The sequence below is a fragment of the Ambystoma mexicanum genome, assembly GCF_040938575.1.
Source record: "Ambystoma mexicanum isolate Mex_15411 chromosome 12 unlocalized genomic scaffold, UKY_AmexF1_1 Mex_chr12_unloc.1, whole genome shotgun sequence".
In the NCBI taxonomy this organism is placed as follows: Eukaryota; Metazoa; Chordata; class Amphibia; order Caudata; family Ambystomatidae; genus Ambystoma; species Ambystoma mexicanum.
Window position 1 is genome coordinate 11,830,901 of NW_027182322.1, and position 27,565 is coordinate 11,858,465.

At 35.9% G+C, this 27,565-nt stretch overlaps 12 non-coding genes across 12 annotated transcripts; all 12 read left to right on the forward strand.

Annotated features, from left to right (window-relative positions):
* Nucleotides 1–5,273: 5,273 nt before the first annotated feature.
* On the forward strand, nucleotides 5,274–5,363 carry TRNAR-UCU (transfer RNA arginine (anticodon UCU)). The gene is given in 2 exon segments: nucleotides 5,274–5,310; nucleotides 5,328–5,363. It is a non-coding gene; the product is annotated as a tRNA-Arg (tRNA).
* A 3,667-nt stretch (nucleotides 5,364–9,030) lies between these two features.
* Nucleotides 9,031–9,120, forward strand: TRNAR-UCU (transfer RNA arginine (anticodon UCU)). The gene is given in 2 exon segments: nucleotides 9,031–9,067; nucleotides 9,085–9,120. It is a non-coding gene; the product is annotated as a tRNA-Arg (tRNA).
* A 676-nt stretch (nucleotides 9,121–9,796) lies between these two features.
* Nucleotides 9,797–9,886, forward strand: TRNAR-UCU (transfer RNA arginine (anticodon UCU)). Its single transcript is given in 2 exon segments — nucleotides 9,797–9,833; nucleotides 9,851–9,886. It is a non-coding gene; the product is annotated as a tRNA-Arg (tRNA).
* Nucleotides 9,887–12,081: 2,195 nt separating this feature from the next.
* Nucleotides 12,082–12,171, forward strand: TRNAR-UCU (transfer RNA arginine (anticodon UCU)). Its single transcript is given in 2 exon segments — nucleotides 12,082–12,118; nucleotides 12,136–12,171. It is a non-coding gene; the product is annotated as a tRNA-Arg (tRNA).
* A 676-nt stretch (nucleotides 12,172–12,847) lies between these two features.
* On the forward strand, nucleotides 12,848–12,937 carry TRNAR-UCU (transfer RNA arginine (anticodon UCU)). The gene is given in 2 exon segments: nucleotides 12,848–12,884; nucleotides 12,902–12,937. It is a non-coding gene; the product is annotated as a tRNA-Arg (tRNA).
* A 676-nt stretch (nucleotides 12,938–13,613) lies between these two features.
* On the forward strand, nucleotides 13,614–13,703 carry TRNAR-UCU (transfer RNA arginine (anticodon UCU)). The gene is given in 2 exon segments: nucleotides 13,614–13,650; nucleotides 13,668–13,703. It is a non-coding gene; the product is annotated as a tRNA-Arg (tRNA).
* Nucleotides 13,704–18,976: 5,273 nt separating this feature from the next.
* On the forward strand, nucleotides 18,977–19,066 carry TRNAR-UCU (transfer RNA arginine (anticodon UCU)). Its single transcript is given in 2 exon segments — nucleotides 18,977–19,013; nucleotides 19,031–19,066. It is a non-coding gene; the product is annotated as a tRNA-Arg (tRNA).
* Nucleotides 19,067–22,733: 3,667 nt separating this feature from the next.
* Nucleotides 22,734–22,823, forward strand: TRNAR-UCU (transfer RNA arginine (anticodon UCU)). Its single transcript is given in 2 exon segments — nucleotides 22,734–22,770; nucleotides 22,788–22,823. It is a non-coding gene; the product is annotated as a tRNA-Arg (tRNA).
* A 676-nt stretch (nucleotides 22,824–23,499) lies between these two features.
* On the forward strand, nucleotides 23,500–23,589 carry TRNAR-UCU (transfer RNA arginine (anticodon UCU)). The gene is given in 2 exon segments: nucleotides 23,500–23,536; nucleotides 23,554–23,589. It is a non-coding gene; the product is annotated as a tRNA-Arg (tRNA).
* Nucleotides 23,590–25,784: 2,195 nt separating this feature from the next.
* On the forward strand, nucleotides 25,785–25,874 carry TRNAR-UCU (transfer RNA arginine (anticodon UCU)). Its single transcript is given in 2 exon segments — nucleotides 25,785–25,821; nucleotides 25,839–25,874. It is a non-coding gene; the product is annotated as a tRNA-Arg (tRNA).
* A 676-nt stretch (nucleotides 25,875–26,550) lies between these two features.
* Nucleotides 26,551–26,640, forward strand: TRNAR-UCU (transfer RNA arginine (anticodon UCU)). The gene is given in 2 exon segments: nucleotides 26,551–26,587; nucleotides 26,605–26,640. It is a non-coding gene; the product is annotated as a tRNA-Arg (tRNA).
* Nucleotides 26,641–27,316: 676 nt separating this feature from the next.
* On the forward strand, nucleotides 27,317–27,406 carry TRNAR-UCU (transfer RNA arginine (anticodon UCU)). Its single transcript is given in 2 exon segments — nucleotides 27,317–27,353; nucleotides 27,371–27,406. It is a non-coding gene; the product is annotated as a tRNA-Arg (tRNA).
* The last annotated feature ends 159 nt before the right edge of the window (nucleotides 27,407–27,565 follow it).

The window sequence follows — 27,565 nt, forward strand, 5'->3', positions numbered from 1 at the left end:
CATTTTTTACTTTCTTATTCAAACAAGGAACATTATGCATGTGAGGAATGTTTATTTTTGGCCGATGCTTTAATCTTAGTATTTGACCCAAGTTGAACCTATGTATCTAATACAGCATGCAACTGAATCAAAAGCAGTCTGCCTTCCATTGCAACAGGAACATATTGCTCATAAGCAATACAACATCACTGCCAGAAACTTTGCACTTTCCTAATGTATCCTTCCTTCAGAAACATTGTCTTTATAATAGCTGTAAATGAGATAGACCAAAAACACGACACCCTACACTCAGACATTTGTTTCTAGCGACATATAAAGTAAAATCTTCTTTCAAAGCTATTTATGGTATATTCTCTTTGTGTTTTTGTATTGTTAACCAATTGCATGTCTGCACTTTTTATCCAGTTCTTTTTTTATTAAGGTATGGAAATGTTGTCCAAACGTATTCAGTTTGCAAGAAAATACAGTAATACCCTATTCTCCGAATTTATCCCTAAAGGAACAAAGGTGTAGTTCAAGGTTTCACCCAGAAGTGTGATTCTTCTACAGACATTTTATGTTTCAGAAAACAATTATTCTTTCTTGTATCCCAGAAAGCTTGATAATATGATGTGAAGTAAACACTGGATTGACAAAACTTCGATCATCCCTTACTGTACGCAAGTGGATTTTTATCTCCCTCTGTGGCGCAATGGATAGCGCATTGGACTTCTAAGTGAATTTGCAAAGTCATTCAAAGGTTGTGGGTTTGAATCCCACCAGAGTCGCATTTTTTACTTTCTTATTCAAACAAGGAACATTATGCATGTGAGGAATGTTTATTTTTGGCCGATGCTTTAATCTTAGTATTTGACCCAAGTTGAACCTATGTATCTAATACAGCATGCAACTGAATCAAAAGCAGTCTGCCTTCCATTGCAACAGGAACATATTGCTCATAAGGAATACAACATCACTGCCAAAAACTTTGCACTTTCCTAATGTATCCTTCCTTCAGAAACATTGTCTTTATAATAGCTGTAAATGAGATAGACCAAAAACACGACACCCTACACTCAGACATTTGTTTCTAGCGACATATAAAGTAAAATCTTCTTTCAAAGCTATTTATGGTATATTCTCTTTGTGTTTTTGTATTGTTAACCAATTGTATGGCTGCACTTTTTATCCAGTTCTTTTTTATTAAGGTATGAAATTGTTGTCCAAACCAATTCACTTGGCAAGAAAATACTGTAATACCCTATTCTCTGAATTTCTCCCCAAGCGAACAAAGGTGCAGTTCAAGGTTTCACCCCGAACTGTGATTCTTGCTACAGACATTTAATGTTTCAGAAAACAATCATTCTTTCATGTATCCCAGAAGGCTTGATAATATGATGTGAAGTAAACACTGGATTGACAAAACTTCGATCATCCCTTAATGTACGCAAGTTGATTTTCATCTGGCTCTGTGGCACAATGGATAGCGCGTTGGACTTCTAAGTGAATTGGCAAAGTCATTCAAAGGTTGTGGGTTCGAATCCGACCAGAGTTGCATTTTTTACTTTCTTATTCAAACAAGGAACATTATGCATGTGAGGAATGTTTATTTTTGGCCGATGCTTTAATCTTAGTATTTGACCCAAGTTGAACCTATGTATCTAATACAGCATGCAACTGAATCAAAAGCAGTCTGCCTTCCATTGCAACAGGAACATATTGCTCATAAGCAATACAACATCACTACCAGAAACTTGGCACTTTTCTAATGTATCCTTCCTTCAGAAACATTGTCTTTATAATAGCTGTAAATGAGATAGACCAAAACACGACACCCTACACTCAGACATTTGTTTCTAGCGACATATAAAGTAAAATCTTCTTTCAAAGCTATTTATGGTATATTCTCTTTGTGTTTTTGTATTGTTAACCAATTGTATGTCTGCACTTTTTATCCAGTTCTTTTTTATTAAGGTATGGAATTGTTGTCCAAACGTATTCAGTTTGCAAGAAAATACAGTAATACCCTATTCTCCGAATTTATCCCTAAAGGAACAAAGGTGTAGTTCAAGGTTTCACCCAGAAGTGTGATTCTTCTGCAGACATTTTATGTTTCAGAAAACAATTATTCTTTCTTGTATCCCAGAAGGCTTGATAATATGATGTGAAGTAAACACTGGATTGACAAAACCTCGATCATCCCCTGATGTACGCAAGTTGATTGTCATCTGGCTCTGTGGCGCAATGGATAGCGCGTTAGACTTCTAAGTGAATTGGCAAAGTCATTCAAAGGTTGTGGGTTCGAATCCCACCAGAGTCGCATTTTTTACTTTCTTATTCAAACAAGGAACATTATGCATGTGAGGAATGTTTATTTTTGGCCGATGCTTTAATCTTAGTATTTGACCCAAGTTGAACCTATGTATCTAATACAGCATGCAACTGAATCAAAAGCAGTCTGCCTTCCATTGCAACAGGAACATATTGCTCATAAGCAATACAACATCACTGCCAGAAACCTTGCACTTTCCTAATGTATCCTTCCTTCAGAAACATTGTCTTTATAATAGCTGTAAATGAGATAGACCAAAAACACGACACCCTACACTCAGACATTTGTTTCTAGCGACATATAAAGTAAAATCTTCTTTCAAAGCTATTTATGGTATATTCTCTTTGTGTTTTTGTATTGTTAACCAATTGTATGGCTGCACTTTTTATCCAGTTCTTTTTTATTAAGGTATGGAATTGTTGTCCAAACGTATTCAGTTTGCAAGAAAATACAGTAATACCCTATTCTCCGAATTTATCCCTAAAGGAACAAAGGTGTAGTTCAAGGTTTCACCCAGAAGTGTGATTCTTCTACAGACATTTTATGTTTCAGAAAACAATTATTCTTTCTTGTATCCCAGAAGGCTTGATAATATGATGTGAAGTAAACACTGGATTGACAAAACTTCGATCATCCCTTAATGTACGCAAGTCGATTTTCATCTGGCTCTGTGGCGCAATGGATAGCGCGTTGGACTTCTAAGTGAATTGGCAAAGTCATTCAAAGGTTGTGGCTTCGAATCCCACCAGAGTCGTATTTTTTACTTTCTTATTCAAACAAGGAACATTATGCATGTGAGGAATGTTTATTTTTGGCCGATGCTTTAATCTTAGTATTTGACCCAAGTTGAACCTATGTATCTAATACAGCATGCAACTGAATCAAAAGCAGTCTGCCTTCCATTGCAACAGGAACATATTGCTCATAAGGAATACAACATCACTGCCAAAAATTTTGCACTTTCCTAATGTATCCTTCCTTCAGAAACATTGTCTTTATAATAGCTGTAAATGAGATAGACCAAAAACACGACACCCTACACTCAGACATTTGTTTCTAGCGACATATAAAGTAAAATCTTCTTTCAAAGCTATTTATGGTATATTCTCTTTGTGTTTTTGTATTGTTAACCAATTGTATGGCTGCACTTTTTATCCAGTTCTTTTTTATTAAGGTATGGAATTGTTGTCCAAACGTATTCAGTTTGCAAGAAAATACAGTAATACCCTATTCTCCGAATTTATCCCTAAAGGAACAAAGGTGTAGTTCAAGGTTTCACCCAGAAGTGTGATTCTTCTACAGACATTTTATGTTTCAGAAAACAATTATTCTTTCTTGTATCCCAGAAGGCTTGATAATATGATGTGAAGTAAACACTGGATTGACAAAACTTCGATCACCCCTTAATGTACGCAAGTTGATTTTCATCTGGCTCTGTGGCGCAATGGATAGCGCGTTGGACTTCTAAGTGAATTGGCAAAGTCATTCAAAGGTTGTGGGTACGAATCCCACCAGAGTCGCATTTTTTACTTTCTAATTCAAACAAGGAACATTATGCATGTGAGGAATGTTTATTTTTGGCCGATGCTTTAATCTTAGTATTTGACCCAAGTTGAACCTATGTATCTAATACAGCATGCAACTGAATCAAAAGCAGTCTGCCTTCCATTGCAACAGGAACATATTGCTCATAAGCAATACAACATCACTACCAGAAACTTGGCACTTTTCTAATGTATCCTTCCTTCAGAAACATTGTCTTTATAATAGCTGTAAATGAGATAGACCAAAAACACGACACCCTACACTCAGACGTTTGTTTCTAGCGACATATAAAGTAAAATCTTCTTTCAAAGCTATTTATGGTATATTCTCTTTGTGTTTTTGTATTGTTAACCAATTGTATGTCTGCACTTTTTATCCAGTTCTTTTTTATTAAGGTATGAAATTGTTGTCCAAACCAATTCACTTGGCAAGAAAATACTGTAATACCCTATTCTCTGAATTTCTCCCCAAGCGAACAAAGGTGCAGTTCAAGGTTTCACCCCGAACTGTGATTCTTGCTACAGACATTTAATGTTTCAGAAAACAATCATTCTTTCATGTATCCCAGAAGGCATGATAATATGATGTGAAGTAAACACTGGATTGACAAAACTTCGATCATCCCTTAATGTACGCAAGTTGATTTTCATCTGGCTCTGTGGCACAATGGATAGCGCGTTGGACTTCTATGTGAATTGGCAAAGTCATTCAAAGGTTGTGGGTTCGAATCCGACCAGAGTTGCATTTTTTACTTTCTTATTCAAACAAGGAACATTATGCATGTGAGGAATGTTTATTTTTGCCCGATGCTTTAATCTTAGTATTTGACCCAAGTTGAACCTATGTATCTAATACAGCATGCAACTGAATCAAAAGCAGTCTGCCTTCCATTGCAACAGGAACATATTGCTCATAAGCAATACAACATCACTACCAGAAACTTGGCACTTTTCTAATGTATCCTTCCTTCAGAAACATTGTCTTTATAATAGCTGTAAATGAGATAGACCAAAACACGACACCCTACGCTCAGACATTTGTTTCTAGCGACATATAAAGTAAAATCTTCTTTCAAAGCTATTTATGGTATATTCTCTTTGTGTTTTTGTATTGTTAACCAATTGTATGTCTGCACTTTTTATCCAGTTCTTTTTTATTAAGGTATGGAATTGTTGTCCAAACCAATTCACTTGGCAAGAAAATACTGTAATACCCTATTCTCCGAATTTATCCCTAAAGGAACAAAGGTGTAGTTCAAGGTTTCACCCAGAAGTGTGATTCTTCTACAGACATTTTATGTTTCAGAAAACAATTATTCTTTCTTGTATCCCAGAAGGCTTGATAATATGATGTGAAGTAAACACTGGATTGACAAAACTTCGATCATCCCTTAATGTACGCAAGCTGATTTTCAACTGGCTCTGTGGCGCAATGGATAGCGCGTTGGACTTCTAAGTGAATTGGCAAAGTCATTCAAAGGTTGTGGGTTCGAATCCCCCCAGAGTCGTATTTTTTACTTTCTTATTCAAACAAGGAACATTATGCATGTGAGGAATGTTTATTTTTGGCCGATGCTTTAATCTTAGTATTTGACCCAAGTTGAACCTATGTATCTAATACAGCATGCAACTGAATCAAAAGCAGTCTGCCTTCCATTGCAACAGGAACATATTGCTCATAAGCAATACAACATCACTGCCAGAAACTTTGCACTTTCCTAATGTATCCTTCCTTCAGAAACATTGTCTTTATAATAGCTGTAAATGAGATAGACCAAAAACACGACACCCTACACTCAGACATTTGTTTCTAGCGACATATAAAGTAAAATCTTCTTTCAAAGCTATTTATGGTATATTCTCTTTGTGTTTTTGTATTGTTAACCAATTGTATGGCTGCACTTTTTATCCAGTTCTTTTTTATTAAGGTATGGAATTGTTGTCCAAACGTATTCAGTTTGCAAGAAAATACAGTAATACCCTATTCTCCGAATTTATCCCTAAAGGAACAAAAGTGTAGTTCAAGGTTTCACCCAGAAGTGTGATTCTTCTACAGACATTTTATGTTTCAGAAAACAATTATTCTTTCTTGTATCCAAGAAGGCTTGATAATATGATGTGAAGTAAACACTGGATTGACAAAACTTCGATCATCCCTTAATGTACGCAAGTTCATTTTCCTCTGGCTCTGTGGTGCAATGGATAGCGCGTTGGACTTCTAAGTGAATTGGCAAAGTCATTCAAAGGTTGTGGGTTTGAATCCCACCAGAGTCGCATTTTATACTTTCTAATTCAAACAAGGTACATTATGCATGTGAGGAATGTTTATTTTTGGCCGATGCTTTAATCTTAGTATTTGACCCAAGTTGAACCTATGTATCTAATACTGCATGCAACTGAATCAAAAACAGTCTGCCTTCCATTGCAACAGGAACATATTGCTCATAAGCAATACAACATCACTGCCAGAAACTTTGCACTTTCCTAATGTATCCTTCCTTCAGAAACATTGTATTTATAATAGCTGTAAATGAGATAGACCAAAAACACGACACCCGACACTCAGACATTTGTTTCTAGCGACATATAAAGTAAAATCTTCTTTCAAAGCTATCTTTGTGTTTTTGTATTGTTAACCAATTGTATGTCTGCACTTTTTATCCAGTTCTTTTTTATTAAGGTATGAAATTGTTGTCCAAACCAATTCACTTGGCAAGAAAATACTGTAATACCCTATTCTCTGAATTTCTCCCCAAGCGAACAAAGGTGCAGTTCAAGGTTTCACCCCGAACTGTGATTCTTGCTACAGACATTTAATGTTTCAGAAAACAATCATTCTTTCATGTATCCCAGAAGGCTTGATAATGTGATGTGAAGTAAACACTGGATTGACAAAACTTAGATCATCCCTTACTGTATGCAAGTGGATTTTCATCTGGCTCTGTGGCGCAATGGATAGCGCGTTGGACTTCTAAGTGAATTGGCAAAGTCATTCAAAGGTTGTGGGTTCGAATCCAACCAGAGTCGCATTTTTTACTTTCTTATTCAAATAAGGAACATTATGCATGTGAGGAATGTTTATTTTTGGCCGATGCTTTAATCTTAGTATTTCACCCAAGTTGAACCTATGTATCTAATACAGCATGCAACTGAATCAAAAGCAGTCTGCCTTCCATGGCAACAGGAACATATTGCTCATAAGCAATACAACATCACTGCCAGAAACTTTGCACTTTCCTAATGTATCCTTCCTTCAGAAACATTGTCTTTATAATAGCTGTAAATGAGATAGACCAAAAACACGACACCCTACACTCAGACATTTGTTTCTAGCGACATATAAAGTAAAATCTTCTTTCAAAGCTATTTATGGTATATTCTCTTTGTGTTTTTGTATTGTTAACCAATTGCATGTCTGCACTTTTTATCCAGTTCTTTTTTATTAAGGTATGGAAATGTTGTCCAAACGTATTCAGTTTGCAAGAAAATACAGTAATACCCTATTCTCCGAATTTATCCCTAAAGGAACAAAGGTGTAGTTCAAGGTTTCAGCCAGAAGTGTGATTCTTCTACAGACATTTTATGTTTCAGAAAACAATCATTCTTTCTTGTATCCCAGAAAGCTTGATAATATGATGTGAAGTAAACACTGGATTGACAAAACTTTGATCATCCCTTAATGTACGCAAGTTAATTTTCATCTGGATCTGTGGCGGAATGGATAGCGCTTTGGACTTCTAAGTGAATTGGCAAAGTCATTCAAAGGTTGTGGCTTTGAATACCACCAGAGTTGCATTTTTTACTTTCTTATTCAAACAAGGAACATTATGCATGTGAGGAATGTTTATTTTTGGCCGATGCTTTAATCTTAGTATTTGACCCAAGTTGAACCTATGTATCTAATACAGCATGCAACTGAATCAAAAGCAGTCTGCCTTTCATTGCAACAGGAACATATTGCTCATAAGCAATACAACATCACTACCAGAAACTTGGCACTTTTCTAATGTATCCTTCCTTCAGAAACATTGTCTTTATAATAGCTGTAAATGAGATAGACCAAAACACGACACCCTACGCTCAGACATTTGTTTCTAGCGACATATAAAGTAAAATCTTCTTTCAAAGCTATTTATGGTATATTCTCTTTGTGTTTTTGTATTGTTAACCAATTGTATGTCTGCACTTTTTATCCAGTTCTTTTTTATTAAGGTATGGAATTGTTGTCCAAACCAATTCACTTGGCAAGAAAATACTGTAATACCCTATTCTCCGAATTTATCCCTAAAGGAAAAAAGGTGTAGTTCAAGGTTTCACCCAGAAGTGTGATTCTTCTACAGACATTTTATGTTTCGGAAAACAATTATTCTTTCTTGTATCCCAGAAGGCTTGATAATATGATGTGAAGTAAACACTGGATTGACAAAACCTCGATCATCCCCTGATGTACGCAAGTTGATTGTCATCTGGCTCTGTGGCGCAATATCCCACCAGAGTCGCATTTTTTACTTTCTTATTCAAACAAGGAACATTATGCATGTGAGGAATGTTTATTTTTGGCCGATGCTTTAATCTTAGTATTTGACCCAAGTTGAACCTATGTATCTAATACAGCATGCAACTGAATCAAAAGCAGTCTGCCTTCCATTGCAACAGGAACATATTGCTCATAAGCAATACAACATCACTGCCAGAAACTTTGCACTTTCCTAACGTATCCTTCCTTCAGAAACATTGTCTTTATAATAGCTGTAAATGAGATAGACCAAAAACACGACACCCTACACTCAGACATTTGTTTCTAGCGACATATAAAGTAAAATCTTCTTTCAAAGCTATTTATGGTATATTCTCTTTGTGTTTTTGTATTGTTAACCAATTGTATGGCTGCACTTTTTATCCAGTTCTTTTTTATTAAGGTATGGAATTGTTGTCCAAACGTATTCAGTTTGCAAGAAAATACAGTAATACCCTATTCTCCGAATTTATCCCTAAAGGAACAAAGGTGTAGTTCAAGGTTTCACCCAGAAGTGTGATTCTTCTACAGACATTTTATGTTTCAGAAAACAATTATTCTTTCTTGTATCCCAGAAGGCTTGATAATATGATGTGAAGTAAACACTGGATTGACAAAACTTCGATCATCCCTTAATGTACGCAAGTTGATTTTCAACTGGCTCTGTGGCGCAATGGATAGCGCGTTGGACTTCTAAGTGAATTGGCAAAGTCATTCAAAGGTTGTGGGTTCGAATCCCCCCAGAGTCGTATTTTTTACTTTCTTATTCAAACAAGGAACATTATGCATGTGAGGAATGTTTATTTTTGGCCGATGCTTTAATCTTAGTATTTGACCCAAGTTGAACCTATGTATCTAATACAGCATGCAACTGAATCAAAAGCAGTCTGCCTTCCATTGCAACAGGAACATATTGCTCATAAGGAATACAACATCACTGCCAAAAACTTTGCACTTTCCTAATGTATCCTTCCTTCAGAAACATTGTCTTTATAATAGCTGTAAATGAGATAGACCAAAAACACGACACCCTACACTCAGACATTTGTTTCTAGCGACATATAAAGTAAAATCTTCTTTCAAAGCTATTTATGGTATATTCTCTTTGTGTTTTTGTATTGTTAACCAATTATATGGCTGCACTTTTTATCCAGTTCTTTTTTATTAAGGTATGGAATTGTTGTCCAAACGTATTCAGTTTGCAAGAAAATACAGTAATACCCTATTCTCCGAATTTATCCCTAAAGGAACAAAGGTGTAGTTCAAGGTTTCACCCAGAAGTGTGATTCTTCTACCGACATTTTATGTTTCAGAAAACAATTATTCTTTCTTGTATCCCAGAAGGCTTGATAATATGATGTGAAGTAAACACTGGATTGACAAAACTTCGATCATCCCTTAATGTACGCAAGTTGATTTTCAACTGGCTCTGTGGCGCAATGGATAGCGCGTTGGACTTCTAAGTGAATTGGCAAAGTCATTCAAAGGTTGTGGGTTCGAATCCCCCCAGAGTCGTATTTTTTACTTTCTTATTCAAACAAGGAACATTATGCATGTGAGGAATGTTTATTTTTGGCCGATGCTTTAATCTTAGTATTTGACCCAAGTTGAACCTATGTATCTAATACAGCATGCAACTGAATCAAAAGCAGTCTGCCTTCCATTGCAACAGGAACATATTGCTCATAAGCAATACAACATCACTGCCAGAAACTTTGCACTTTCCTAATGTATCCTTCCTTCAGAAACATTGTCTTTATAATAGCTGTAAATGAGATAGACCAAAAACACGACACCCTACACTCAGACATTTGTTTCTAGCGACATATAAAGTAAAATCTTCTTTCAAAGCTATTTATGGTATATTCTCTTTGTGTTTTTGTATTGTTAACCAATTGTATGGCTGCACTTTTTATCCAGTTCTTTTTTATTAAGGTATGGAATTGTTGTCCAAACGTATTCAGTTTGCAAGAAAATACAGTAATACCCTATTCTCCGAATTTATCCCTAAAGGAACAAAAGTGTAGTTCAAGGTTTCACCCAGAAGTGTGATTCTTCTACAGACATTTTATGTTTCAGAAAACAATTATTCTTTCTTGTATCCCAGAAGGCTTGATAATATGATGTGAAGTAAACACTGGATTGACAAAACTTCGATCATCCCTTAATGTACGCAAGTTCATTTTCCTCTGGCTCTGTGGTGCAATGGATAGCGCGTTGGACTTCTAAGTGAATTGGCAAAGTCATTCAAAGGTTGTGGGTTTGAATCCCACCAGAGTCGCATTTTATACTTTCTAATTCAAACAAGGTACATTATGCATGTGAGGAATGTTTATTTTTGGCCGATGCTTTAATCTTAGTATTTGACCCAAGTTGAACCTATGTATCTAATACTGCATGCAACTGAATCAAAAACAGTCTGCCTTCCATTGCAACAGGAACATATTGCTCATAAGCAATACAACATCACTGCCAGAAACTTTGCACTTTCCTAATGTATCCTTCCTTCAGAAACATTGTATTTATAATAGCTGTAAATGAGATAGACCAAAAACACGACACCCGACACTCAGACATTTGTTTCTAGCGACATATAAAGTAAAATCTTCTTTCAAAGCTATCTTTGTGTTTTTGTATTGTTAACCAATTGTATGTCTGCACTTTTTATCCAGTTCTTTTTTATTAAGGTATGAAATTGTTGTCCAAACCAATTCACTTGGCAAGAAAATACTGTAATACCCTATTCTCTGAATTTCTCCCCAAGCGAACAAAGGTGCAGTTCAAGGTTTCACCCCGAACTGTGATTCTTGCTACAGACATTTAATGTTTCAGAAAACAATCATTCTTTCATGTATCCCAGAAGGCTTGATAATGTGATGTGAAGTAAACACTGGATTGACAAAACTTAGATCATCCCTTACTGTATGCAAGTGGATTTTCATCTGGCTCTGTGGCGCAATGGATAGCGCGTTGGACTTCTAAGTGAATTGACAAAGTCATTCAAAGGTTGTGGGTTCGAATCCAACCAGAGTCGCATTTTTTACTTTCTTATTCAAATAAGGAACATTATGCATGTGAGGAATGTTTATTTTTGGCCGATGCTTTAATCTTAGTATTTCACCAAAGTTGAACCTATGTATCTAATACAGCATGCAACTGAATCAAAAGCAGTCTGCCTTCCATGGCAACAGGAACATATTGCTCATAAGCAATACAACATCACTGCCAGAAACTTTCCACTTTCCTAATGTATCCTTCCTTCAGAAACATTGTCTTTATAATAGCTGTAAATGAGATAGACCAAAAACACGACACCCTACACTCAGACATTTGTTTCTAGCGACATATAAAGTAAAATATTCTTTCAAAACTATTTATGGTATATTCTCTTTGTGTTTTTGTATTGTTAACCAATTGTATGGCTGCACTTTTTATCCAGTTCTTTTTTATTAAGGTATGTAATTGTTGTCCAAACGTATTCAGTTTGCAAGAAAATACAGTAATACCCTATTCTCCGAATTTATCCCTAAAGGAACAAAGGTGTAGTTCAAGGTTTCACCCAGAAGTGTGATTCTTCTGCAGACATTTTATGTTTCAGAAAACAATTATTCTTTCTTGTATCCCAGAATGCTTGATAATATGATGTGAAGTAAACACTGGATTGACAAAACCTCGATCATCCCCTGATGTACGCAAGTTGATTGTCATCTGGCTCTGTGGCGCAATGGATAGCGCGTTGGACTTCTAAGTGAATTGGCAAAGTCATTCAAAGGTTGTGGGTTCGAATCCCACCAGAGTCGCATTTTTTACTTTCTAATTCAAACAAGGAACATTATGCATGTGAGGAATGTTTATTTTTGGCCGATGCTTTAATCTTAGTATTTGACCCAAGTTGAACCTATGTATCTAATACAGCATGCAACTGAATCAAAAGCAGTCTGCCTTCCATTGCAACAGGAACATATTGCTCATAAGCAATACAACATCACTGCCAGAAACTTTGCACTTTCCTAATGTATCCTTCCTTCAGAAACATTGTATTTATAATAGCTGTAAATGAGATAGACCAAAAACACGACACCCTACACTCAGACATTTGTTTCTAGCGACATATAAAGTAAAATCTTCTTTCAAAGCTATTTATGGTATATTCTCTTTGTGTTTTTGTATTGTTAACCAATTGTATGGCTGCACTTTTTATCCAGTTCTTTTTTATTAAGGTATGGAATTGTTGTCCAAACGTATTCAGTTTGCAAGAAAATACAGTAATACCCTATTCTCCGAATTTATCCCTAAAGGAACAAAGGTGTAGTTCAAGGTTTCACCCAGAAGTGTGATTCTTCTACAGACATTTTATGTTTCAGAAAACAATTATTCTTTCTTGTATCCCAGAAGGCTTGATAATATGATGTGAAGTAAACACTGGATTGACAAAACCTCGATCATCCCCTGATGTACGCAAGTTGATTGTCATCTGGCTCTGTGGCGCAATGGATAGCGCGTTGGACTTCTAAGTGAATTGGCAAAGTCATTCAAAGGTTGTGGGTTCGAATCCCACCAGAGTCGCATTTTTTACTTTCTTATTCAAACAAGGAACATTATGCATGTGAGGAATGTTTATTTTTGGCCGATGCTTTAATCTTAGTATTTGACCCAAGTTGAACCTATGTATCTAATACAGCATGCAACTGAATCAAAAGCAGTCTGCCTTCCATTGCAACAGGAACATATTGCTCATAAGCAATACAACATCACTGCCAGAAACCTTGCACTTTCCTAATGTATCCTTCCTTCAGAAACATTGTCTTTATAATAGCTGTAAATGAGATAGACCAAAAACACGACACCCTACACTCAGACATTTGTTTCTAGCGACATATAAAGTAAAATCTTCTTTCAAAGCTATTTATGGTATATTCTCTTTGTGTTTTTGTATTGTTAACCAATTGTATGGCTGCACTTTTTATCCAGTTCTTTTTTATTAAGGTATGGAATTGTTGTCCAAACGTATTCAGTTTGCAAGAAAATACAGTAATACCCTATTCTCCGAATTTATCCCTAAAGGAACAAAGGTGTAGTTCAAGGTTTCACCCAGAAGTGTGATTCTTCTACAGACATTTTATGTTTCAGAAAACAATTATTCTTTCTTGTATCCCAGAAGGCTTGATAATATGATGTGAAGTAAACACTGGATTGACAAAACCTCGATCATCCCCTGATGTACGCAAGTTGATTGTCATCTGGCTCTGTGGCGCAATGGATAGCGCGTTGGACTTCTAAGTGAATTGGCAAAGTCATTCAAAGGTTGTGGGTTCGAATCCCACCAGAGTCGCATTTTTTACTTTCTTATTCAAACAAGGAACATTATGCATGTGAGGAATGTTTATTTTTGGCCGATGCTTTAATCTTAGTATTTGACCCAAGTTGAACCTATGTATCTAATACAGCATGCAACTGAATCAAAAGCAGTCTGCCTTCCATTGCAACAGGAACATATTGCTCATAAGCAATACAACATCACTGCCAGAAACTTTGCACTTTCCTAATGTATCCTTCCTTCAGAAACATTGTCTTTATAATAGCTGTAAATGAGATAGACCAAAAACACGACACCCTACACTCAGACATTTGTTTCTAGCGACATATAAAGTAAAATCTTCTTTCAAAGCTATTTATGGTATATTCTCTTTGTGTTTTTGTATTGTTAACCAATTGCATGTCTGCACTTTTTATCCAGTTCTTTTTTTATTAAGGTATGGAAATGTTGTCCAAACGTATTCAGTTTGCAAGAAAATACAGTAATACCCTATTCTCCGAATTTATCCCTAAAGGAACAAAGGTGTAGTTCAAGGTTTCACCCAGAAGTGTGATTCTTCTACAGACATTTTATGTTTCAGAAAACAATTATTCTTTCTTGTATCCCAGAAAGCTTGATAATATGATGTGAAGTAAACACTGGATTGACAAAACTTCGATCATCCCTTACTGTACGCAAGTGGATTTTTATCTCCCTCTGTGGCGCAATGGATAGCGCATTGGACTTCTAAGTGAATTTGCAAAGTCATTCAAAGGTTGTGGGTTTGAATCCCACCAGAGTCGCATTTTTTACTTTCTTATTCAAACAAGGAACATTATGCATGTGAGGAATGTTTATTTTTGGCCGATGCTTTAATCTTAGTATTTGACCCAAGTTGAACCTATGTATCTAATACAGCATGCAACTGAATCAAAAGCAGTCTGCCTTCCATTGCAACAGGAACATATTGCTCATAAGGAATACAACATCACTGCCAAAAACTTTGCACTTTCCTAATGTATCCTTCCTTCAGAAACATTGTCTTTATAATAGCTGTAAATGAGATAGACCAAAAACACGACACCCTACACTCAGACATTTGTTTCTAGCGACATATAAAGTAAAATCTTCTTTCAAAGCTATTTATGGTATATTCTCTTTGTGTTTTTGTATTGTTAACCAATTGTATGGCTGCACTTTTTATCCAGTTCTTTTTTATTAAGGTATGAAATTGTTGTCCAAACCAATTCACTTGGCAAGAAAATACTGTAATACCCTATTCTCTGAATTTCTCCCCAAGCGAACAAAGGTGCAGTTCAAGGTTTCACCCCGAACTGTGATTCTTGCTACAGACATTTAATGTTTCAGAAAACAATCATTCTTTCATGTATCCCAGAAGGCTTGATAATATGATGTGAAGTAAACACTGGATTGACAAAACTTCGATCATCCCTTAATGTACGCAAGTTGATTTTCATCTGGCTCTGTGGCACAATGGATAGCGCGTTGGACTTCTAAGTGAATTGGCAAAGTCATTCAAAGGTTGTGGGTTCGAATCCGACCAGAGTTGCATTTTTTACTTTCTTATTCAAACAAGGAACATTATGCATGTGAGGAATGTTTATTTTTGGCCGATGCTTTAATCTTAGTATTTGACCCAAGTTGAACCTATGTATCTAATACAGCATGCAACTGAATCAAAAGCAGTCTGCCTTCCATTGCAACAGGAACATATTGCTCATAAGCAATACAACATCACTACCAGAAACTTGGCACTTTTCTAATGTATCCTTCCTTCAGAAACATTGTCTTTATAATAGCTGTAAATGAGATAGACCAAAACACGACACCCTACACTCAGACATTTGTTTCTAGCGACATATAAAGTAAAATCTTCTTTCAAAGCTATTTATGGTATATTCTCTTTGTGTTTTTGTATTGTTAACCAATTGTATGTCTGCACTTTTTATCCAGTTCTTTTTTATTAAGGTATGGAATTGTTGTCCAAACGTATTCAGTTTGCAAGAAAATACAGTAATACCCTATTCTCCGAATTTATCCCTAAAGGAACAAAGGTGTAGTTCAAGGTTTCACCCAGAAGTGTGATTCTTCTGCAGACATTTTATGTTTCAGAAAACAATTATTCTTTCTTGTATCCCAGAAGGCTTGATAATATGATGTGAAGTAAACACTGGATTGACAAAACCTCGATCATCCCCTGATGTACGCAAGTTGATTGTCATCTGGCTCTGTGGCGCAATGGATAGCGCGTTAGACTTCTAAGTGAATTGGCAAAGTCATTCAAAGGTTGTGGGTTCGAATCCCACCAGAGTCGCATTTTTTACTTTCTTATTCAAACAAGGAACATTATGCATGTGAGGAATGTTTATTTTTGGCCGATGCTTTAATCTTAGTATTTGACCCAAGTTGAACCTATGTATCTAATACAGCATGCAACTGAATCAAAAGCAGTCTGCCTTCCATTGCAACAGGAACATATTGCTCATAAGCAATACAACATCACTGCCAGAAACCTTGCACTTTCCTAATGTATCCTTCCTTCAGAAACATTGTCTTTATAATAGCTGTAAATGAGATAGACCAAAAACACGACACCCTACACTCAGACATTTGTTTCTAGCGACATATAAAGTAAAATCTTCTTTCAAAGCTATTTATGGTATATTCTCTTTGTGTTTTTGTATTGTTAACCAATTGTATGGCTGCACTTTTTATCCAGTTCTTTTTTATTAAGGTATGGAATTGTTGTCCAAACGTATTCAGTTTGCAAGAAAATACAGTAATACCCTATTCTCCGAATTTATCCCTAAAGGAACAAAGGTGTAGTTCAAGGTTTCACCCAGAAGTGTGATTCTTCTACAGACATTTTATGTTTCAGAAAACAATTATTCTTTCTTGTATCCCAGAAGGCTTGATAATATGATGTGAAGTAAACACTGGATTGACAAAACTTCGATCATCCCTTAATGTACGCAAGTCGATTTTCATCTGGCTCTGTGGCGCAATGGATAGCGCGTTGGACTTCTAAGTGAATTGGCAAAGTCATTCAAAGGTTGTGGCTTCGAATCCCACCAGAGTCGTATTTTTTACTTTCTTATTCAAACAAGGAACATTATGCATGTGAGGAATGTTTATTTTTGGCCGATGCTTTAATCTTAGTATTTGACCCAAGTTGAACCTATGTATCTAATACAGCATGCAACTGAATCAAAAGCAGTCTGCCTTCCATTGCAACAGGAACATATTGCTCATAAGGAATACAACATCACTGCCAAAAATTTTGCACTTTCCTAATGTATCCTTCCTTCAGAAACATTGTCTTTATAATAGCTGTAAATGAGATAGACCAAAAACACGACACCCTACACTCAGACATTTGTTTCTAGCGACATATAAAGTAAAATCTTCTTTCAAAGCTATTTATGGTATATTCTCTTTGTGTTTTTGTATTGTTAACCAATTGTATGGCTGCACTTTTTATCCAGTTCTTTTTTATTAAGGTATGGAATTGTTGTCCAAACGTATTCAGTTTGCAAGAAAATACAGTAATACCCTATTCTCCGAATTTATCCCTAAAGGAACAAAGGTGTAGTTCAAGGTTTCACCCAGAAGTGTGATTCTTCTACAGACATTTTATGTTTCAGAAAACAATTATTCTTTCTTGTATCCCAGAAGGCTTGATAATATGATGTGAAGTAAACACTGGATTGACAAAACTTCGATCACCCCTTAATGTACGCAAGTTGATTTTCATCTGGCTCTGTGGCGCAATGGATAGCGCGTTGGACTTCTAAGTGAATTGGCAAAGTCATTCAAAGGTTGTGGGTACGAATCCCACCAGAGTCGCATTTTTTACTTTCTAATTCAAACAAGGAACATTATGCATGTGAGGAATGTTTATTTTTGGCCGATGCTTTAATCTTAGTATTTGACCCAAGTTGAACCTATGTATCTAATACAGCATGCAACTGAATCAAAAGCAGTCTGCCTTCCATTGCAACAGGAACATATTGCTCATAAGCAATACAACATCACTACCAGAAACTTGGCACTTTTCTAATGTATCCTTCCTTCAGAAACATTGTCTTTATAATAGCTGTAAATGAGATAGACCAAAAACACGACACCCTACACTCAGACGTTTGTTTCTAGCGACATATAAAGTAAAATCTTCTTTCAAAGCTATTTATGGTATATTCTCTTTGTGTTTTTGTATTGTTAACCAATTGTATGTCTGCACTTTTTATCCAGTTCTTTTTTATTAAGGTATGAAATTGTTGTCCAAACCAATTCACTTGGCAAGAAAATACTGTAATACCCTATTCTCTGAATTTCTCCCCAAGCGAACAAAGGTGCAGTTCAAGGTTTCACCCCGAACTGTGATTCTTGCTACAGACATTTAATGTTTCAGAAAACAATCATTCTTTCATGTATCCCAGAAGGCATGATAATATGATGTGAAGTAAACACTGGATTGACAAAACTTCGATCATCCCTTAATGTACGCAAGTTGATTTTCATCTGGCTCTGTGGCACAATGGATAGCGCGTTGGACTTCTATGTGAATTGGCAAAGTCATTCAAAGGTTGTGGGTTCGAATCCGACCAGAGTTGCATTTTTTACTTTCTTATTCAAACAAGGAACATTATGCATGTGAGGAATGTTTATTTTTGCCCGATGCTTTAATCTTAGTATTTGACCCAAGTTGAACCTATGTATCTAATACAGCATGCAACTGAATCAAAAGCAGTCTGCCTTCCATTGCAACAGGAACATATTGCTCATAAGCAATACAACATCACTACCAGAAACTTGGCACTTTTCTAATGTATCCTTCCTTCAGAAACATTGTCTTTATAATAGCTGTAAATGAGATAGACCAAAACACGACACCCTACGCTCAGACATTTGTTTCTAGCGACATATAAAGTAAAATCTTCTTTCAAAGCTATTTATGGTATATTCTCTTTGTGTTTTTGTATTGTTAACCAATTGTATGTCTGCACTTTTTATCCAGTTCTTTTTTATTAAGGTATGGAATTGTTGTCCAAACCAATTCACTTGGCAAGAAAATACTGTAATACCCTATTCTCCGAATTTATCCCTAAAGGAACAAAGGTGTAGTTCAAGGTTTCACCCAGAAGTGTGATTCTTCTACAGACATTTTATGTTTCAGAAAACAATTATTCTTTCTTGTATCCCAGAAGGCTTGATAATATGATGTGAAGTAAACACTGGATTGACAAAACTTCGATCATCCCTTAATGTACGCAAGCTGATTTTCAACTGGCTCTGTGGCGCAATGGATAGCGCGTTGGACTTCTAAGTGAATTGGCAAAGTCATTCAAAGGTTGTGGGTTCGAATCCCCCCAGAGTCGTATTTTTTACTTTCTTATTCAAACAAGGAACATTATGCATGTGAGGAATGTTTATTTTTGGCCGATGCTTTAATCTTAGTATTTGACCCAAGTTGAACCTATGTATCTAATACAGCATGCAACTGAATCAAAAGCAGTCTGCCTTCCATTGCAACAGGAACATATTGCTCATAAGCAATACAACATCACTGCCAGAAACTTTGCACTTTCCTAATGTATCCTTCCTTCAGAAACATTGTCTTTATAATAGCTGTAAATGAGATAGACCAAAAACACGACACCCTACACTCAGACATTTGTTTCTAGCGACATATAAAGTAAAATCTTCTTTCAAAGCTATTTATGGTATATTCTCTTTGTGTTTTTGTATTGTTAACCAATTGTATGGCTGCACTTTTTATCCAGTTCTTTTTTATTAAGGTATGGAATTGTTGTCCAAACGTATTCAGTTTGCAAGAAAATACAGTAATACCCTATTCTCCGAATTTATCCCTAAAGGAACAAAAGTGTAGTTCAAGGTTTCACCCAGAAGTGTGATTCTTCTACAGACATTTTATGTTTCAGAAAACAATTATTCTTTCTTGTATCCAAGAAGGCTTGATAATATGATGTGAAGTAAACACTGGATTGACAAAACTTCGATCATCCCTTAATGTACGCAAGTTCATTTTCCTCTGGCTCTGTGGTGCAATGGATAGCGCGTTGGACTTCTAAGTGAATTGGCAAAGTCATTCAAAGGTTGTGGGTTTGAATCCCACCAGAGTCGCATTTTATACTTTCTAATTCAAACAAGGTACATTATGCATGTGAGGAATGTTTATTTTTGGCCGATGCTTTAATCTTAGTATTTGACCCAAGTTGAACCTATGTATCTAATACTGCATGCAACTGAATCAAAAACAGTCTGCCTTCCATTGCAACAGGAACATATTGCTCATAAGCAATACAACATCACTGCCAGAAACTTTGCACTTTCCTAATGTATCCTTCCTTCAGAAACATTGTATTTATAATAGCTGTAAATGAGATAGACCAAAAACACGACACCCGACACTCAGACATTTGTTTCTAGCGACATATAAAGTAAAATCTTCTTTCAAAGCTATCTTTGTGTTTTTGTATTGTTAACCAATTGTATGTCTGCACTTTTTATCCAGTTCTTTTTTATTAAGGTATGAAATTGTTGTCCAAACCAATTCACTTGGCAAGAAAATACTGTAATACCCTATTCTCTGAATTTCTCCCCAAGCGAACAAAGGTGCAGTTCAAGGTTTCACCCCGAACTGTGATTCTTGCTACAGACATTTAATGTTTCAGAAAACAATCATTCTTTCATGTATCCCAGAAGGCTTGATAATGTGATGTGAAGTAAACACTGGATTGACAAAACTTAGATCATCCCTTACTGTATGCAAGTGGATTTTCATCTGGCTCTGTGGCGCAATGGATAGCGCGTTGGACTTCTAAGTGAATTGGCAAAGTCATTCAAAGGTTGTGGGTTCGAATCCAACCAGAGTCGCATTTTTTACTTTCTTATTCAAATAAGGAACATTATGCATGTGAGGAATGTTTATTTTTGGCCGATGCTTTAATCTTAGTATTTCACCCAAGTTGAACCTATGTATCTAATACAGCATGCAACTGAATCAAAAGCAGTCTGCCTTCCATGGCAACAGGAACATATTGCTCATAAGCAATACAACATCACTGCCAGAAACTTTGCACTTTCCTAATGTATCCTTCCTTCAGAAACATTGTCTTTATAATAGCTGTAAATGAGATAGACCAAAAACACGACACCCTACACTCAGACATTTGTTTCTAGCGACATATAAAGTAAAATCTTCTTTCAAAGCTATTTATGGTATATTCTCTTTGTGTTTTTGTATTGTTAACCAATTGCATGTCTGCACTTTTTATCCAGTTCTTTTTTATTAAGGTATGGAAATGTTGTCCAAACGTATTCAGTTTGCAAGAAAATACAGTAATACCCTATTCTCCGAATTTATCCCTAAAGGAACAAAGGTGTAGTTCAAGGTTTCAGCCAGAAGTGTGATTCTTCTACAGACATTTTATGTTTCAGAAAACAATCATTCTTTCTTGTATCCCAGAAAGCTTGATAATATGATGTGAAGTAAACACTGGATTGACAAAACTTTGATCATCCCTTAATGTACGCAAGTTAATTTTCATCTGGATCTGTGGCGGAATGGATAGCGCTTTGGACTTCTAAGTGAATTGGCAAAGTCATTCAAAGGTTGTGGCTTTGAATACCACCAGAGTTGCATTTTTTACTTTCTTATTCAAACAAGGAACATTATGCATGTGAGGAATGTTTATTTTTGGCCGATGCTTTAATCTTAGTATTTGACCCAAGTTGAACCTATGTATCTAATACAGCATGCAACTGAATCAAAAGCAGTCTGCCTTTCATTGCAACAGGAACATATTGCTCATAAGCAATACAACATCACTACCAGAAACTTGGCACTTTTCTAATGTATCCTTCCTTCAGAAACATTGTCTTTATAATAGCTGTAAATGAGATAGACCAAAACACGACACCCTACGCTCAGACATTTGTTTCTAGCGACATATAAAGTAAAATCTTCTTTCAAAGCTATTTATGGTATATTCTCTTTGTGTTTTTGTATTGTTAACCAATTGTATGTCTGCACTTTTTATCCAGTTCTTTTTTATTAAGGTATGGAATTGTTGTCCAAACCAATTCACTTGGCAAGAAAATACTGTAATACCCTATTCTCCGAATTTATCCCTAAAGGAAAAAAGGTGTAGTTCAAGGTTTCACCCAGAAGTGTGATTCTTCTACAGACATTTTATGTTTCGGAAAACAATTATTCTTTCTTGTATCCCAGAAGGCTTGATAATATGATGTGAAGTAAACACTGGATTGACAAAACCTCGATCATCCCCTGATGTACGCAAGTTGATTGTCATCTGGCTCTGTGGCGCAATATCCCACCAGAGTCGCATTTTTTACTTTCTTATTCAAACAAGGAACATTATGCATGTGAGGAATGTTTATTTTTGGCCGATGCTTTAATCTTAGTATTTGACCCAAGTTGAACCTATGTATCTAATACAGCATGCAACTGAATCAAAAGCAGTCTGCCTTCCATTGCAACAGGAACATATTGCTCATAAGCAATACAACATCACTGCCAGAAACTTTGCACTTTCCTAACGTATCCTTCCTTCAGAAACATTGTCTTTATAATAGCTGTAAATGAGATAGACCAAAAACACGACACCCTACACTCAGACATTTGTTTCTAGCGACATATAAAGTAAAATCTTCTTTCAAAGCTATTTATGGTATATTCTCTTTGTGTTTTTGTATTGTTAACCAATTGTATGGCTGCACTTTTTATCCAGTTCTTTTTTATTAAGGTATGGAATTGTTGTCCAAACGTATTCAGTTTGCAAGAAAATACAGTAATACCCTATTCTCCGAATTTATCCCTAAAGGAACAAAGGTGTAGTTCAAGGTTTCACCCAGAAGTGTGATTCTTCTACAGACATTTTATGTTTCAGAAAACAATTATTCTTTCTTGTATCCCAGAAGGCTTGATAATATGATGTGAAGTAAACACTGGATTGACAAAACTTCGATCATCCCTTAATGTACGCAAGTTGATTTTCAACTGGCTCTGTGGCGCAATGGATAGCGCGTTGGACTTCTAAGTGAATTGGCAAAGTCATTCAAAGGTTGTGGGTTCGAATCCCCCCAGAGTCGTATTTTTTACTTTCTTATTCAAACAAGGAACATTATGCATGTGAGGAATGTTTATTTTTGGCCGATGCTTTAATCTTAGTATTTGACCCAAGTTGAACCTATGTATCTAATACAGCATGCAACTGAATCAAAAGCAGTCTGCCTTCCATTGCAACAGGAACATATTGCTCATAAGGAATACAACATCACTGCCAAAAACTTTGCACTTTCCTAATGTATCCTTCCTTCAGAAACATTGTCTTTATAATAGCTGTAAATGAGATAGACCAAAAACACGACACCCTACACTCAGACATTTGTTTCTAGCGACATATAAAGTAAAATCTTCTTTCAAAGCTATTTATGGTATATTCTCTTTGTGTTTTTGTATTGTTAACCAATTATATGGCTGCACTTTTTATCCAGTTCTTTTTTATTAAGGTATGGAATTGTTGTCCAAACGTATTCAGTTTGCAAGAAAATACAGTAATACCCTATTCTCCGAATTTATCCCTAAAGGAACAAAGGTGTAGTTCAAGGTTTCACCCAGAAGTGTGATTCTTCTACCGACATTTTATGTTTCAGAAAACAATTATTCTTTCTTGTATCCCAGAAGGCTTGATAATATGATGTGAAGTAAACACTGGATTGACAAAACTTCGATCATCCCTTAATGTACGCAAGTTGATTTTCAACTGGCTCTGTGGCGCAATGGATAGCGCGTTGGACTTCTAAGTGAATTGGCAAAGTCATTCAAAGGTTGTGGGTTCGAATCCCCCCAGAGTCGTATTTTTTACTTTCTTATTCAAACAAGGAACATTATGCATGTGAGGAATGTTTATTTTTGGCCGATGCTTTAATCTTAGTATTTGACCCAAGTTGAACCTATGTATCTAATACAGCATGCAACTGAATCAAAAGCAGTCTGCCTTCCATTGCAACAGGAACATATTGCTCATAAGCAATACAACATCACTGCCAGAAACTTTGCACTTTCCTAATGTATCCTTCCTTCAGAAACATTGTCTTTATAATAGCTGTAAATGAGATAGACCAAAAACACGACACCCTACACTCAGACATTTGTTTCTAGCGACATATAAAGTAAAATCTTCTTTCAAAGCTATTTATGGTATATTCTCTTTGTGTTTTTGTATTGTTAACCAATTGTATGGCTGCACTTTTTATCCAGTTCTTTTTTATTAAGGTATGGAATTGTTGTCCAAACGTATTCAGTTTGCAAGAAAATACAGTAATACCCTATTCTCCGAATTTATCCCTAAAGGAACAAAAGTGTAGTTCAAGGTTTCACCCAGAAGTGTGATTCTTCTACAGACATTTTATGTTTCAGAAAACAATTATTCTTTCTTGTATCCCAGAAGGCTTGATAATATGATGTGAAGTAAACACTGGATTGACAAAACTTCGATCATCCCTTAATGTACGCAAGTTCATTTTCCTCTGGCTCTGTGGTGCAATGGATAGCGCGTTGGACTTCTAAGTGAATTGGCAAAGTCATTCAAAGGTTGTGGGTTTGAATCCCACCAGAGTCGCATTTTATACTTTCTAATTCAAACAAGGTACATTATGCATGTGAGGAATGTTTATTTTTGGCCGATGCTTTAATCTTAGTATTTGACCCAAGTTGAACCTATGTATCTAATACTGCATGCAACTGAATCAAAAACAGTCTGCCTTCCATTGCAACAGGAACATATTGCTCATAAGCAATACAACATCACTGCCAGAAACTTTGCACTTTCCTAATGTATCCTTCCTTCAGAAACATTGTATTTATAATAGCTGTAAATGAGATAGACCAAAAACACGACACCCGACACTCAGACATTTGTTTCTAGCGACATATAAAGTAAAATCTTCTTTCAAAGCTATCTTTGTGTTTTTGTATTGTTAACCAATTGTATGTCTGCACTTTTTATCCAGTTCTTTTTTATTAAGGTATGAAATTGTTGTCCAAACCAATTCACTTGGCAAGAAAATACTGTAATACCCTATTCTCTGAATTTCTCCCCAAGCGAACAAAGGTGCAGTTCAAGGTTTCACCCCGAACTGTGATTCTTGCTACAGACATTTAATGTTTCAGAAAACAATCATTCTTTCATGTATCCCAGAAGGCTTGATAATGTGATGTGAAGTAAACACTGGATTGACAAAACTTAGATCATCCCTTACTGTATGCAAGTGGATTTTCATCTGGCTCTGTGGCGCAATGGATAGCGCGTTGGACTTCTAAGTGAATTGACAAAGTCATTCAAAGGTTGTGGGTTCGAATCCAACCAGAGTCGCATTTTTTACTTTCTTATTCAAATAAGGAACATTATGCATGTGAGGAATGTTTATTTTTGGCCGATGCTTTAATCTTAGTATTTCACCAAAGTTGAACCTATGTATCTAATACAGCATGCAACTGAATCAAAAGCAGTCTGCCTTCCATGGCAACAGGAACATATTGCTCATAAGCAATACAACATCACTGCCAGAAACTTTCCACTTTCCTAATGTATCCTTCCTTCAGAAACATTGTCTTTATAATAGCTGTAAATGAGATAGACCAAAAACACGACACCCTACACTCAGACATTTGTTTCTAGCGACATATAAAGTAAAATATTCTTTCAAAACTATTTATGGTATATTCTCTTTGTGTTTTTGTATTGTTAACCAATTGTATGGCTGCACTTTTTATCCAGTTCTTTTTTATTAAGGTATGTAATTGTTGTCCAAACGTATTCAGTTTGCAAGAAAATACAGTAATACCCTATTCTCCGAATTTATCCCTAAAGGAACAAAGGTGTAGTTCAAGGTTTCACCCAGAAGTGTGATTCTTCTGCAGACATTTTATGTTTCAGAAAACAATTATTCTTTCTTGTATCCCAGAATGCTTGATAATATGATGTGAAGTAAACACTGGATTGACAAAACCTCGATCATCCCCTGATGTACGCAAGTTGATTGTCATCTGGCTCTGTGGCGCAATGGATAGCGCGTTGGACTTCTAAGTGAATTGGCAAAGTCATTCAAAGGTTGTGGGTTCGAATCCCACCAGAGTCGCATTTTTTACTTTCTAATTCAAACAAGGAACATTATGCATGTGAGGAATGTTTATTTTTGGCCGATGCTTTAATCTTAGTATTTGACCCAAGTTGAACCTATGTATCTAATACAGCATGCAACTGAATCAAAAGCAGTCTGCCTTCCATTGCAACAGGAACATATTGCTCATAAGCAATACAACATCACTGCCAGAAACTTTGCACTTTCCTAATGTATCCTTCCTTCAGAAACATTGTATTTATAATAGCTGTAAATGAGATAGACCAAAAACACGACACCCTACACTCAGACATTTGTTTCTAGCGACATATAAAGTAAAATCTTCTTTCAAAGCTATTTATGGTATATTCTCTTTGTGTTTTTGTATTGTTAACCAATTGTATGGCTGCACTTTTTATCCAGTTCTTTTTTATTAAGGTATGGAATTGTTGTCCAAACGTATTCAGTTTGCAAGAAAATACAGTAATACCCTATTCTCCGAATTTATCCCTAAAGGAACAAAGGTGTAGTTCAAGGTTTCACCCAGAAGTGTGATTCTTCTACAGACATTTTATGTTTCAGAAAACAATTATTCTTTCTTGTATCCCAGAAGGCTTGATAATATGATGTGAAGTAAACACTGGATTGACAAAACTTCGATCATCCCTTAATGTACGCAAGTTGATTTTCATCTGGCTCTGTGGCGCAATTGATAGCGCGTTGGACTTCTAAGTGAATTGGCAAAGTCATTCAAAGGTTGTGGGTTCGAATCCCACCAGAGTCGTATTTTTTACTTTCCTATTCAAACAAGGAACATTATGCATGTGAGGAATGTTTATTTTTGGCCGATGCTTTAATCTTAGTATTTGACCCAAGTTGAACCTATGTATCTAATACAGCATGCAACTGAATCAAAAGCAGTCTGCCTTCCATTGCAACAGGAACATATTGCTCATAAGGAATACAACATCACTGCCAAAAACTTTGCACTTTCCTAATGTATCCTTCCTTCAGAAACATTGTCTTTATAATAGCTGTAAATGAGATAGACCAAAAACACGACACCCTACACTCAGACATTTGTTTCTAGCGACATATAAAGTAAAATCTTCTTTCAAAGCTATTTATGGTATATTCTCTTTGTGTTTTTGTATTGTTAACCAATTATATGGCTGCACTTTTTATCCAGTTCTTTTTTATTAAGGTATGGAATTGTTGTCCAAACGTATTCAGTTTGCAAGAAAATACAGTAATACCCTATTCTCCGAATTTATCCCTAAAGGAACAAAGGTGTAGTTCAAGGTTTCACCCAGAAGTGTGATTCTTCTACCGACATTTTATGTTTCAGAAAACAATTATTCTTTCTTGTATCCCAGAAGGCTTGATAATATGATGTGAAGTAAACACTGGATTGACAAAACTTCGATCCTCCCTTAATGTACGCAAGTTCATTTTCGTCTGGCTCTGTGGTGCAATGGATAGCGCGTTGGACTTCTAAGTGAATTGGCAAAGTCATTCAAAGGTTGTGGGTTCGAATCCCACCAGAGTCGCATTTTTTACTTTCTAATTCAAACAAGGAACATTATGCATGTGAGGAATGTTTATTTTTGGCCGATGCTTTAATCTTAGTATTTGACCCAAGTTGAACCTATGTATCTAATACAGCATGCAACTGAATCAAAAGCAGTCTGCCTTCCATTGCAACAGGA